The sequence below is a fragment of the Malania oleifera genome, chromosome 5, assembly GCF_029873635.1.
Source record: "Malania oleifera isolate guangnan ecotype guangnan chromosome 5, ASM2987363v1, whole genome shotgun sequence".
In the NCBI taxonomy this organism is placed as follows: domain Eukaryota; kingdom Viridiplantae; phylum Streptophyta; class Magnoliopsida; order Santalales; family Ximeniaceae; genus Malania; species Malania oleifera.
The window spans coordinates 79,551,356-79,566,203 of NC_080421.1; the positions used below are offsets into that span (position 1 = coordinate 79,551,356).

Below are 14,848 nucleotides of genomic sequence, written 5' to 3' on the forward strand. Positions count from 1 at the left end.
GTCGATCGGCTGGAGCTTGTATGCTCATTTTGTGCCGGTTGGCTGAGCCTTTGTAAATTGCCCAAAAGCAAGGGCCGGTTGGTTGGGGCTTTTAAAGCCAGCAAAGGGTTGATCAGCCGAGCTCTTTGTAAAAACGAATTTTAGCCCACGTTTTGCCTTAAAAATGATTTAAACCTTTAGTATGATTTCAGTTTTTATGAAAAAAATTTTCCATGAAAAATTTTGGTTCCTTAAGGTTTGTTTATAGTCATCTGAGCTTTAGCATCATACCATGTGAGACATGCAATATTACAATCCAATCAAAATGCATTTACAAATGAATAAAACATGTCTTCTCTTCTTTGTTCTTCTATCTTTCATGGAATATGCCAAACGATATGATCTTTAAGTCTTTCATGGCTTCCATTACCCTTTCCCTTGTGTGTGTGCTGATTTATAAACCTGTTCAAGCACTAAACGCACACATGAGATACAAGTGCTTTGTCAACATCAAAATAGGGATCAGACTCAAAAAATCAACATATTTGATGAACACAACTTATAAAACAAAAAAGGACTCATCAATAATGACCCATCTGATGAGCACTGCTTATGAGGAGGCCCTGAAGACCTTGCCCATTTGATGAACACAACTTATGACGCAACAGAGTGAACACGACTCTAGTAATGGTCCATCTAATGAGCACTGCTTATGAGGCATGGAAGACATTGACTTAGATTGAGCTGAAAAGTGAAGACATCACCTCGAATTGAGCTGAACAGTGAAGAGGTCGGTTCGAATTGAGCCAAATAGTGAAGAGGTCAGCTTTAATTGAGCTGATAAGTGAAGACATCGACTTGGATTGAGCCTAATAATGGAAAGATTGTCTTAGATTGAGTCGAATAATGTAGACTCCGACTTGGAGGGAGAAGTCGACTCAGTTTGAGCCGAACAGTGGATACATTGGCTCAGATTGGGCCAAACAGTGGAGACATCAATTCGGGTTGAGCTGAATAGTGGAGACGTCAGCTTAGATTGAGCTGGACAGTGAAGACATTGATTCGAATTGAGCTAGAGGTGTTCACTCAAATTGAGCCAAATATTGAAAATGTTGGCTCTAATTGAGTCGATAAGTGAAGATATTGGCTCAAATTGAGCCAAATAGTGAAGATATTTGCTTGGATTGAGTCGGATAGTGAAGACATTGGCTCGGATCGAGCCAATAGGTTTTGTAATTTGGGTAAGCTAGGAAGCCCTGTAGTTGGCTTAGATTAAGGTTGAATGCTTGGGGACTGATTCTAATTACGTCGAAAGCTTGTATGGCGGACTTTGAAACACTAGCAAATACAAAGAATTCTTTGTGTCAAATACAAACACTATCAAATACTAATCTTGGGTGTATCAAACACTATCCTCTCAGCAAGCCGAATAGCCCTTAAAGCAATGCTAGTAAGCCTAGCTTGCTTTTGGTGAAGAGCAAACCCATAAATGATGAGAGGTGGGGATGATTCCTAGTTCCTAACGTGAGAAGGAAATTGAACAGGTATTCTTTCTTTCTCTTGATCGATGTAGGACGAATGGTTCCCAATTATCAAGCGATCAACGCTGCCAACTAACATTCAACAAGCTAACACACTAGAGCAACTCCCAGCATCATTGTCCAACATGGAAGATTTGTAAAATTAGGAAGTCTTCCACCTCTATAAATCTCCAACCTTCCTCGCTTCCGTTTTAATTTTGAAATAAACTCAGTCAACATTTTTAATTTAATTTTTATAAAATTGAATTAAAAATTATATGATTATTCTACATAAAAGGAATAGTACAAATACATTATGATGTGTATATTATATATCTGAATTCAATTCTATGTCTGTACATAATTAATTAATTCAGTTTTTTGATTTTTCGATTCAGTTCGGGCTAAAAATTTCTTTGGTTATTTTCAAAATTAATTCAAATGATTTTTTTTTTTTTTTTTTGAAATATGATGATGATCACAAATATACAATTATCTAGTGCATGCTTGTCAATGATCCTTGGTAGCTTGGGGTTTGGGTCTTAAGTTTAAACTTTTACTAGCGTAATATAATATAAAATTGTAAAATTATATGAATTCAAATTCAGAATTTTAAAATCATTCTTGCAAAAATAAAATAAAATAAATAAACTATGCATTCCTAAGGTGAAAAAGCAAGTGCCCATGCAGATAGGCTGGTGGTACGTTGGGACAAGTCCTATCAGACTCCTTTTGCTATGTATTATATTGAATAAAGCTGAAATCTTGTATGGTGGGATAGACATTAGTTCACTGCATCTGCAAGTGAATCCAAAAGATCCTACAGCTTAAGCTTTGCAGGTTCTCTTTGGTTTCCATTCGTAGACTTATCAACGGCTAAGAATGCATTGTACTTATATGTACTGTTCTTCTGAACACGCCATTGACATGTGGCGGGGCCTAGGTTAAGTTTGGACTATCGTGCTTGTTAGCACAGACCAAACTTGCGTTGTTGACAGACATTCCCAGGTGAAGTGCGCTGCACGCACACGGAAGTTGGCAAGATTTTGTGTTGTGTTACTACTTCCCAGAATGATCAGCAATAAACTAAGTTCAAAAATTGTAAAGCATTTGTGTGGGTTGTGACGTGGGAGCACTTGCTCAATCTAAAACGTCGACTTTGTTTTGTCATCCTTCTTATCTTTAGATGCTGCTACGATACAGAAATCAGCAACGGCTGCGTGATCTTTTTTTTTTTTTTTTTTTTTGGGGTCTATAAAATAAGGCTAGTCAAATAATGCTCTAGCAGTGACCTTAATGTGGGCGCAAGAAAAATTGGTATAAGAGTCTGTGTCCTAATATCACTGTTTCTCAGGAGGAGAAATATGGTATTATGATCAGCAGAAGAGATAGAGAACAAGGGTCACTTTTCTATCAGAAGGCCTCATTAAAATCAAACATAAGATTTTATGAGAATTTAATAGAAGAAGTTTGGAGAGAAAAATACTTCAAACTAGATTCTTTTAAAGCCAATTTTGACTCAGATCCTATTGTGATAGATCTAAAAAGAGTTAAGAAAGGTCTAGAATCACAACTAATAGAGATTGAAAGGCAGATTAGCCTTTATCAGTCTAGAATTAGTTAGTGTGAGTGGCAGTTAGAGCAACTCCACAAAACTTTAAGATCAGACGGCCAAAATCTCATTCATCTTCAAAAATGAAGGATAATCAGTCCATCACGAATAAAATTAGAGAAATAATGAAAAGTTATGAGGGCAAAATAAGATCTCTCAGTAGGGAAGAAGACACTCAAACGTCTCAAGTCAAAAGTAGCATGTCAGAAAGATATACTGCTAAAGACTATGAAGATGCACAGGAATGGGAGGTTCCAAGAGCTCTCAGAGACATTGATGAGACAAAGGTTTTGTCAGACATAACTAATGATATCCAGAACGCTCAGGATGAGTTGGATAAGCTTCTTCATCGTGAAAAATGGACAGAGAATGAAGTCTCAAAGATTCAGAAGAGAATCAATAAAAGGCTTAATGAGGTAGAAGACCTCAAGGCTAAGAAATTGGCCAGTGCCGAAAAAATCCTTGCAAGAACCAGTAAGGGTTCAGCAAGAGGTGGAACTGCAGGAGCAGGACCATCAAGTTTCAGGGAAACAGTATCAGTAAGTTTTCCAGAAGTTTCATCTTGGGATGCTAAGCCAGTATGGCAGCCCCTAAGAATGGAACCACACCCGTGGGAGCAAAAGAAGTTATCTTTCAAGGAAATGCTCCAAACCACGACAAAATAGTAGGAGTCTGTTTTAAATTACCCAGGAAGAATTCAGGAAGAATTCATACCAAGGAAGAGTGTTCTAGAGGGAGTACCCCAGAACGGAACCATCCTTAGGCTTAATTGCGAGAAGGATCCCGCAATTGCAATAGATGATTGGGCTATGAATATTAGATATCATATCCTTGGCAGAGGAATTGAATCTTGGTCAGTGGAGCAAGCATATAAATTTGCAGTAGCCACACTAAGAGGAAATGCTGGAGATTTTTGGGAGATACTTCAAAGGAACTTAGATGTGAGTACCATTATTATTAACACCATCAAAACTCCAGATGAAGTAATTGCTATCATAGCTGATTTCCTCAAACAAGAGTTTGTAGGATATTCGCTAGTTGATAGAGGGGACGAGCTAGTTGAGAAGGCCAGGATGACTCTCACAAAGATTCAGATCTGTGACATGTGTTACTTTGAGGAATTTCTTTGTGAATACCAGTATTGGTATTACAAGCTTGGACCACAAGATCAAGCGTATGCAAAAGAAGTCTTCATCAATAAATTACCCGGTAGTTGGCCAGAAGTGGTAAAACAAGCTGTTAAGCAGAGACTAGAGAGAGATACAGAAGTATTAGATACTCTCGGAGTCAGAGCAGAAACAGTAAGACAAATGATAAGACTTTATTGTATGCAGAGGCATATGTTTCAGGATATAAGAAACATGCCTTATATGAATTCAGACTGTTGCACCAAGATAAGTGGGGTAGCAGGAAGATATGGATGTAACCAGAGACCAACTAAATACTCAGAACGAGTAAAAACTAGTTGTGTAGATGGAGTTTGCCATAAGAAAACTAAAGTTTCCAAAGTCAAAGGAAAGACTTGGAAGAAATATGGGAAAATAAAGAGCTCTAGAAAAGGGCAGAAAAACCCAGAAAAAAGATATCTTAGACTCAGTAGGGTAAGAGAAGATGTCAAGGAATCGTTCAAAAAGAAATACAGACGATATCCCAAATGTCCACAAGGAAAATCCTTGGAAAATTGTGACTGTTGTTGGTTTTGTGCAAGAAGGGCCATAAGGCTAATAATTGTCCAGAAGTAGAGAAAAGGAAGGATAGCCTCAAAAGTATTTTGATGGAGAACACTTCAGAACTGCTTTATGAACCGATTTGGGGTGAGGAGATAGACTCAGATGATGAGAGTGTTTATTCTATTTTCTTAGAATATTCTGAATCAGAAGATGAAAAGGAAGATTCAGAGGATGAATCTCTTTATGATCTCAAGCTGAGTCAGTTAAGACTAGCTATGATAAGAGCAGCACTAGAACTAGTTTCTCTAGCAGGAGAAGAAGAAGATCTAGTGCAGAATGCAGAAATTGAAATTCCTTCAGAAAGTAGGGATTGTCAGGAATGGAAGATGCCTCGAGCCAGTTGGGCCGAAGCATACCAGACCTCATGGATACCTTACAAAGAGACAGTAAAGGTGATCGAGAAAGTGGTAACAACGGAAGTCTAGAGAGCAATGGATAAAAGAGTAAGATATGTCCACTATGGAATTATCCAGGTGGGAATTGATCCCTTAGTAAGAAAAGGACAAGATCTTCCTATCCTTATTGCAGTTATGGATGGAAGTATTGGAAATTTTGGTAGATACTTGCTAGGAGGAGCAAGAACTAACTTGCATTCAGGAGCAGCCTGGATAAAAGTTATACCAGATTTACATGTTGACCTCCAAGACAAGAGTGTGGAGAAAACTCTATAGATTAGAGTTAATACACGTGACTGACAGAATATGTTAAAATGTAACCCAGACAGGAGGTGCATTAGAATTATTGTCAGATTGTATTTAAAGTTCTATAATACGGGGAAACCAGCCCTTAGAAGGGGAGTTAGTAGATTCACTCAACTCTTCGAGACAAATCAAGCAGACCTAGTCAGAGGATTACAGCCTGAAGTTGTAAACCCAAGAGCACTAAGTTGGCCTCAAATTTGGGTAACCCCAAGAACAGAAGATAGATTGAAAAATCTTTTGCTAGAGTCAGTAAGACAAGAGGCAAATAAATTAATCATCACCGAACCTCTAAGTGATTATACTCCTACTAGAGCGAGTGTATCTAGAGAGGAAGATATTAATTCAGAAATCAGGTCAGAAGGTTCTAGACCTTTTGAATTAAGACCATCAAGCAGTAGAAGGGTAGTTGGTCAGAGAACCATAAGGATCCCTATCTATGCAGATGAGGATGAAGATCAGTCTCATATAGCATATATAGGAGCATCCATTTTAAGCGCTAAATTTGAAGAATGGGCAACACTTGTTAACATTTCTATCGGAAAGGTAGAATGTATAGCCCTTATTGACATTGGGTGTGCATGATCTAGTACTAAGATTAGATTTCCAGAAGTGACTTGGGAATCAGAAAATTTTAAAGTTATAATCGGCAACGGTGTTATTCTTAGATTGGAGAAGTTGTTAGAAATGTTAAAATCAGGATGAATGGCAAAGAATAAGAGGAGCAAATTCTTGGCCTAATTCTAGAATTACTAGACGATTTCCTTTTGGGAAGCATATTCCTTAAAAGATATCAGCCGTTTACGATATTCTCAGAAGGAATTATCCTAGATAATCATTTTATTCCGAAACTCTCAGAAACTATTGTAAAGAATTACAGATTAGTAGAAGAAGAAAAATCGGAAAATAAATTTAATTATCAAGAGAAACTTGATAATTGGAAGGACTTGATATCAGGAAGTATTCTAAAAGTAAATCAGTCGTCCGAAGAAGAAGAAAGTAATCTTGAAGAAATCAAGAAGATGCTTTCAGAAAATTGGTCGGAGAATCTGCAAGCGTTATGGTAGAAAGTCATACTAGAAGCTGATATTGTGCTTAAAAATCCTGATACAGTTATTAGAAGTGAAGAGATTAGTTATCCAAATGAAATGATAAAGGAATTTGAGAAGCAAATTCCAGAATTGTTAAATTTGGGACTCATTAGGCACAGTATGAGTGAGCACAGAAGTGTAGCATTCATGGTAACAAATCATGCCGAGCAAATACGAGGAAAAGCCAGAATGATTATTGATTATAGAGATCTGAATAAGGAAACAAGAGATGATGGGTATAACTTACCAAATCAGGAATCTCTTAGAAATAGAATAAGAAGGGAGAAACCCTCAGTTTATTCTAAATTCGATCTCAAATCAGGGTATTGGCAGATAAAGGTTAAAGAAAGAGGAGTAGCTCCTACAGCCTTTACAACGCCCATTGGACTTTTCAAATGACTAGTAATGCCATTTGGATTGAAGAATGCCCCAGGCATTTTCCAGAGAAGAATGGACAGAGCGTTTGGAGGGATGACTAGATTTGTTGCAGTTTACATCGATGATGTTTTAGTATTTAGTAAAAATACTAAAGATCATTTAGAACATTTGAGGCAGGTGACACAAGTGTTTAGAAAAGAAGGAATTGTTATTTCAGAAAGAAAAACCATTTGGATGCAACCTCAGATATAATTTTTAGGTTTAAAAATTCGAGGTAATGAAGAGGAGTTTCAACCACACATAGCAGAAAGGCTGCATGAATTTCTTGATGAATTCAAAGATAGAAGGCAGTGTCAATGCTTTCTAGGAGTATTGAATTACATTAAAAAATTCATAAAGGATTTGGCAGAAAAGGTAGCACCAATTCAGAAAAAGGTTTCAGTAAAGAATCACTGGAATTGGACTTCAGAAGATACTGAAGTTGTTAAAGCCTTAAAGAAAGAAGCCAAAAATTTGTCAAAATTAGAATATTCAGACGGAACAGAATTAGATATAATTCTGGAAACCGATGCTTCAGATATAGCATGGGGATGCGTTTTAAAGATCAGGAAGATCGATAAAATAGAACATCTTAGCAGATATTGGAGTGGATGTTTTAATGGAGCAGAACTTAATTACCCAGTTCATGAAAAAGAATTATTGGCAGTCCTTAAAGGAATTAGGGCCAATGAACTTTTCTTGGGTAAATCATTTATTGTTAGAACAGATAGTTCCTATGTAAAGAATTTCATGGGAATTAAGTTAAAACGATGCACTCAAACAAGATTGGTTAGGTGAAGGAATGAGTTACAATATTATTCCTTTAATGTAGAACATATTAAGGGAAAAGATAATATTATTGCTGATACTCTAATCAGATACTTAAATTCTTGCAGAAAAGATGGCGAGCAGTAGCAGTCATATTAGATGCCCAATTTGTCAAGAAAGGCATAAGGTGGCAGATTGCCCAGTTGCTAGATTTGTTGATAGACAGAGGCAGATATCTTTCAAATCCAGGAAGGAAGGAAAAAGTAACAAGACCGTTTCTCAAAAAAGAGGACGCCCAGTTCCAGTTCAGGAACAAATGAAAAGAGGGAGTTCATCCAGAAGGGATGAGAGACCCAGTAATAAAAGCCACATTCAGTGCTTTGTTTGTAACCAGTTCGGGCACTCTAGCACTCAGTGTACCCAGAATCCTAGATCCAGGAAAGGGAGAGGAGAAAAAATACAGAAAAATGAAGAGATCATGATCAATAGAAGTTTTCTAGAAACCAGAAAGGATAAGGAAACAGATGAAGTCGAAGTAGTCGATATTGATCTGGTTCTTGAAGATTTTCTGTTAAGAACTCCAGAAATCTAAAAAAGAAAAAGGGTTTTGCTAGAAGGGATGATTAATAATCCAACAACTCTAGCAAATACACTCTTTTCAGTCTATCTTCTAGAAATAGTAGAAATATTGGAAGAATTTGAATCCATTATTTTAGAATATTTCTTAGTCATTAATAGGGAAAGTACATCCGAACTCATTCACCAACAGATTAAGCTTAAGGTGGAGATGGACATTCAGCTTAAGAAATATAATTTCACTACCAGAGCGATAGTGGGTATTTTAGAATATCCTGAATTGAAGTAGTTTTGGATGAAGAGCGGATTGTGTATTCTGAAGCTACACATTCCTAGAAGCATTAAACTAGAGCTTCTTGTTGCAGTACAGAAGGCTTTGAGGACAGGAGAAATCCAGTTTTTTGGTTTTAGTAAAACAGGGCAGACTTTCAACTTTCTACCAGTAATGGTGAAATATGTGCTAAATTTTACCCATCTAGGATGGATTTGGTGGACTATATTGAACCAGTTGAGTTGAAAACAAGAAAAGTCTTGTTTTGGAATTTTTTTCCAGAAGATTGGAAAGAAGGAACTGTTTCAGATTTTTATGAAGAGGAACTAGATTGGAAGGATTTTCAGAAGCATAGAAAATTCTATGATTTGGTCCAGAATCTGTGGGGAATCTATTTGTTAGAAGCCAGGATGACATCAAACTGTATTTTCTTCTCAGACTATGAAATTCTGATTTCCATTGAAGGAAAGTTTCTCCAAAAATTCGAGGAAGCTAGTTTAGTAAAATTTGCGATTAATGCAAGAACTGTAATTAATCAGTTAAAATATTGGGAACAACATCTTCCTTCAACCCAAGCCATGAAGAGTGATCTTCAGATAGTACTGGCAGAGCTAGCAAGAAAGGAGCACGATGAAGAAATCATTAGTGCCCTAAAAGATCTCTGAAGAAGGACGAGATTTTTGCCAACTGTACAGAATAGATGACTCCTACACTCATGTTTAAGCTGTTATTTATGTTGATTGCATGCTATAATAATAATAATAATTATTATTATTATTTATTATGAAGATAGAATAGTTTTATCCCATTAGTGTTTCCTGAATTTATAAAGTAATCAATATAAACAGAATAGTTTTATCCCATTAGTGTTTCTTGAATTTATAAAGTAATCAATATAAACAGAATAGTTTTATCCCATTAGTGTTTCTTGAATTTATAAAGTAATCAATATAAACTTAAAAGTACTTTTCCGGTAAGGTAAAACGTGTATGATGGAAAATTGGTCGTGAAAGTAAAAAATACTTTGTTTAAAATAATTATGTAGAAATGTATTTTTTTAAAAATAGTCTACGATTATAATAAGTAGTAAAAAGTATTTAATTAAAAATAGTCTATGATTATAACATTTTAGAAGAATAATTTTTTTTTTCTTAAGAAAATATTGGTTTTTTGTTTTTAAAAATATTTTGGAAGAGTAATTTTTGAAATAAGTATTTATTTAAGTGTAAACAAATAATAGTTTTAGCATAAGTACTTACTTTAAATACCTTTTTTTTTTTTTTTTGAAAAAGCACTTATTTTTTAAGATATTCTAAAGAGGGGCTTAGCAATTACTGAAGGCTTTAATTAGGGGAAAAATATATATTCAATTTGGCGTGGAGATCTACTCAAGCCATCATGAACTCTTGAAAATTTGAGGGTCACTAGAGATTTTTCTTAGAAGAAACTCTAAGCTCTCTCTCTCTCTCTCTCTCTCTCTCTCTCTCTCTCTCTCTCTCTCTCTCTCTCTCTAACAATTCATTCGTAGTAGAGGGACATTTGTAGTAGAGAAATTTAAGATCCTTCTATTTAGTATATTTAATTGGCTAATCTTAGTTTACTCTTTAGTTCATCCTTCATTTTTACCTTGCACTTTGGTTTCTTAGAAAATTAAGGCTTCATTTGGAACTTAAAAAATATTAGAGAAAGGAAAGAAAACTATGAATTTTTTTTTAATGTTTCGTCATCAAAATCTTACTCTAGAAACCCATAATCATATGTTATATTTAACTGGTAAAAAATTTTAATGTAACTAGCATAACATATTTGTTGGTTTTATTGTAATCCTAAGAGGGGGGGGGGGGGGGGGTAAATTGGTATTTTAAAATTGCTCCCCTAGGTTAATTAACTAGCAATAGTATTACACAACCCTATGGTCAATATAGTGTAGATATAAAATAAATCAATATATATGCTGAAATTAAATTACACAAGTAAGCTAATTATGTATGCAAGGTAAAACAAGTAAAGAGAGATAACATCAGATATGTTATTGACGTTCGGCAAAATGCTTACGTCCTCGTTTTGGCTCACAAGTACAAAGATTACACTAGGGCTCACTTCACAGGTGGAGCGACGTCGAAATACAATCAGATCAAATTAACACAGGGCTGACCTCAACTTTTTACAACCAATTCTTTCGAGCTGAATTAATGCCCCCTCAGGCCACACTTGGAATATAACAGAATCACAATACAATTTGTGTACAAAATATATGCTTATCAAACAAGCAGGTTTGTACTAATATAATCAACACACTACAGTATGATAGGATATGATAAGCTCAATGTAGTCCCAATGTCTACTCTCAAAATAATGCTAGTATATCAATCAGAATGTGAGAGTGTATGTGTTAGGATCTTTGTGTCAAGATAATAATATCAATTACAAGATGCAGTTACTAAGATCTTCAGCACATAAGCAAATGTCTCAAAAATATTTTTCTCAAAAATAAGCATAAGAGATATTTAAAATCAGTTTGTAAAAATTATTTCATAAACAAAATACAATACAAACTCTTACGTATTGCAATGATAATGCAAAACTTACAAGCTCTAACGAGTTTTCTAAAGAAGACTTATTGACAAAGTCTCCAAGAAAAACTCTAAGCTTACTCTCAAGTAAAAATAAATCTCAATCAAACAGAGTTGATGAGAGTGTAAGCCTTATAGGATAATCACAAGAGCACTCTTCCTAAATGATTTTTGTAATGAGAATGAGTAAAAATGGAAGTGGAGAGCTTGAATATGAGAAATATGGTTTTTGAATTTCAGAGAGAATTTGCTAATGATATTTTCTAATTAGTTCATTATCCATCCAAATGAGGGGGTATATATAGACACCTCAAAAATTATAACCATTAGGACCTATTTGGTATTTTTGAGAAAGTTTAAATAAGGTTAATAAAAATTAATCACGTTTTAACTTCGGTAAAATTCAAACAACCTGAGAGGTTCGGTCGACCATTTTTAAGGTTCAGTCGACTAGGTTACTTAGTTTGGTCGACCAGGGTGTGTTTGAATTGAGATGTTGGTCGACTAGACTTTAGGCAATTTTGAAACCTTCGAGGTTCAGTCGACCGGGCTAAGTTCGGTTGACCGAATTTAGATGTTCGATCAACCGACCATTTTTCAACTTCAAGTTCAGTCGACCAGGGCGTTGATGTTCATTTTAAGGACGGTCGACCAAATGGTCAAAATTTTGACCCTGGGGTGGTTCGGTCAACCGAAGTGTCTCTGTGTGTTAAGGTTCGGTCGACCGAACACACTAACTTTGTGCATTCAATTCCTAACTCTCTTTTAAAGATACCCTTGTTCACATAAATGTTAATTCTAAGTTATAGGAGGCTTTTTCATGCAATAATTTGGGCCTATGGTCAGTCTAAGGTCTTTGAGCTTATCTGTCCTATCATGCATGCAATGCATTAATTATTACAAACCATTGATATTTAAATATTACAGACTCGAATAAAACTTAATTAAATTACAAAAAATAAATGTTCTGAGTCTTTATCTTCTTCAAGTGCATGTGCATGCACCATATGATACTTCCAATTGATCTTGCATACAAACTCATCAACCATTAAATACCAAAGTATTTGTTATAATCAAAACAGGATATAACCTATAAGGTCAACAATCTTTCCCTTTTTAATGATGACAAATATCTTATGCAAAATTGGGTACACTCAAGAAAGGCTCCTCCTGAAACCATGCATAAGAGAAATGTAAAGATTTTAAAAGATCAAATATTTTCCTAAGAATTCCTAAGATACCCAATTTAGCCCAACTTCTTCCCCTTTTGGCAACAAAAAAAAGGGTCATGATAAATTTGAAACCTATATGAAAGACATTGAGTAAAAATCATTTTAATACAAGATATGGTTGAGAAGATTTTTAGAAAATTTGGTAGCATGCCGTTTGAAAATAGAGCATTTCCCAAAAATATCTGTATGGAAATGACCTAATTGAGTTCAAATTTACAATTTATCCATAACTAACAACTCAAATAGTCCAATATGAATCAAAACATAAAACATAAATATAACTATCAATATGTAAAAGATATGATAGCCATGCATTGCATAGTACAAACATATTCATAAAGTATAAAGCAATGATAGATTTAAAGTTTTCAGAGTCAAATGTTTCTAGGGAGTAGCTCCTTCTAAGTTCATGTACTCTATCAAAAATCTATGTGGCCTCTCTACTATGCATTAGACCAAGCTCACGTCTAATTTGTATGAACCTATCTTCCAGAAGAGGTTTGGTGAAAATATCAGCCCACTGCTCACTAGTACACACAAACTCAAGTCCCACATCCCCTTTCTACACATGATCACGAATGAAATGGTGTCTAATCTCAATATGATTGGTTTGTGAATGTGAGATAGGATTTTTTAGAGATATTAATTGTACTAGTATTATCACATTTAATTAGAACTATATCGTAGTGCAATCCAAAATCCATGAGTTGTTACTTCATGTAAAGCGTTTGAGCACAACAACTTTCAACTATAATATATTCTGCTTCGACGATAAGACAACTGAGTTTTGTTTCTTGGAGAACCAAGAAATTAGATATTGTCCTAAATAGTGACAAGTGCCGCTAGTACTCTTCCTATCAATCTTACTACCGGCAAAGTCAGCATCAGTGTAGCTAATAATCTCAAATGTCGTATACTTAGGGTACCATAAGCCTAATTCAACAGTTCCAACTGGGTACCTAAGTATTCTTTTGACTGCTAATAGATGAGACTCTTTAGGAGCAACCTGAAACCTAGCACACATACACACACTAAACATGATATCAGGTCAACTAGTTGTGAGGTATAGAGACTACCAATCATGCCACGATATAGTTTCACATCAACAGGGATGCCTTGCTCATTTTTATCAAGTTTTGTGGAAGAGCTCATAGGAGTTCCCAAAATTTTGTCATCTTCTATATTAAATTTCTTTAACAAGTCCCTAACATATTTAGATTGACATATAAAAGTGTCATGTTTAGTTGTTTAATTCGAAGTTCTAAAAAGAAACTCGGTTCACCCATCATGCTCATTTTAAATTCACTTTGCAGGCATTTGGCAAACTCATTACACAATTCATCATTAGTTGCTTCAAATATGATACCATCAACATATATTTGGACAAGGAGCATATGATTATTTTTAGTTTTGGTAAAAAGTGTAGTGTCAATTTTGCCCCTGGTAAAACCATTATCTAGGAGGAAAACACTAAACCTTTCATACCAAGCTCTAGGAGCTTCTTTCAATCCGTATAAGGTTTTGGACAACCGGTAAACATGATTAGGATATTTATGATTTTAAAACCCTAACGGTTGTTCTACATATACTTCTTCATTTTTATAACCATTTAAGAATGCGCTTTTAACATCCATTTGGTACAATTTAAAGTTCTTAAAAGCAGTACAAGTAAGCAACATACGAATGACTTCCATTCTATTTACGGGAGCATAAGTTTCCTCCAAATCTATCCCTTCTTCCTGATTATATTCCTGGGCAACTAGTCTAACTTTGTTTCTAGTAACTACCCCATTTTCATCCTTTTTATTTCTATAAACTCATTTAGTTCTAATAATAGTATGATCATTGGGTCTAGGAACTAGGGTTCACGTTTTGCTTCTTTCAAGTTGGTTAAGTTCTTCATGCATAGACATTAACCAAGATTCATCCTCTATGACTTCCTTAATGTTTTTGGGTTCTTCCTGGGATAGAAATGTAAAATGACTTACTAGGTTTTTTAAGGAAGATCGGGTGGAAACACCACATGAAGGTTCACCTATAATTTGATCTAAAAGATGGTTTCTAATAAATTTACAATCCCTAGGTAGTTCATGAACCTTACTTTCAACTTTATGTTCTTCAATTGATTTATCATTGATTTCTGAATTCTTGTCCACATTATTTTCAATAGATAGCTTATTCAGTCCATTTTTAATATCAATATCATCTTCATCATCTCTTTTAGAAAATGGATTAGATTTATCAAATACAACATGAATAGATTTAATAACAGTTAATGTTCTTTTATTAAAAACTCTATATGATTTACTGTTAAGTGAATAACTTAGGAAAATACATTCATCAGATTTAGAGTCAAATTTCCCTACGTGCTCATTATCTCT

General features: G+C 34.9%; 1 protein-coding gene across 1 annotated transcript in view; it reads left to right on the top strand.

Moving 5' to 3' along the window:
• LOC131156338 (uncharacterized) overlaps positions 1-14,848 on the top strand; it is a 66,450-nt gene that overhangs the window by 21,143 nt on the left and 30,459 nt on the right. The gene's annotated exons all lie outside the window — the stretch shown is intronic.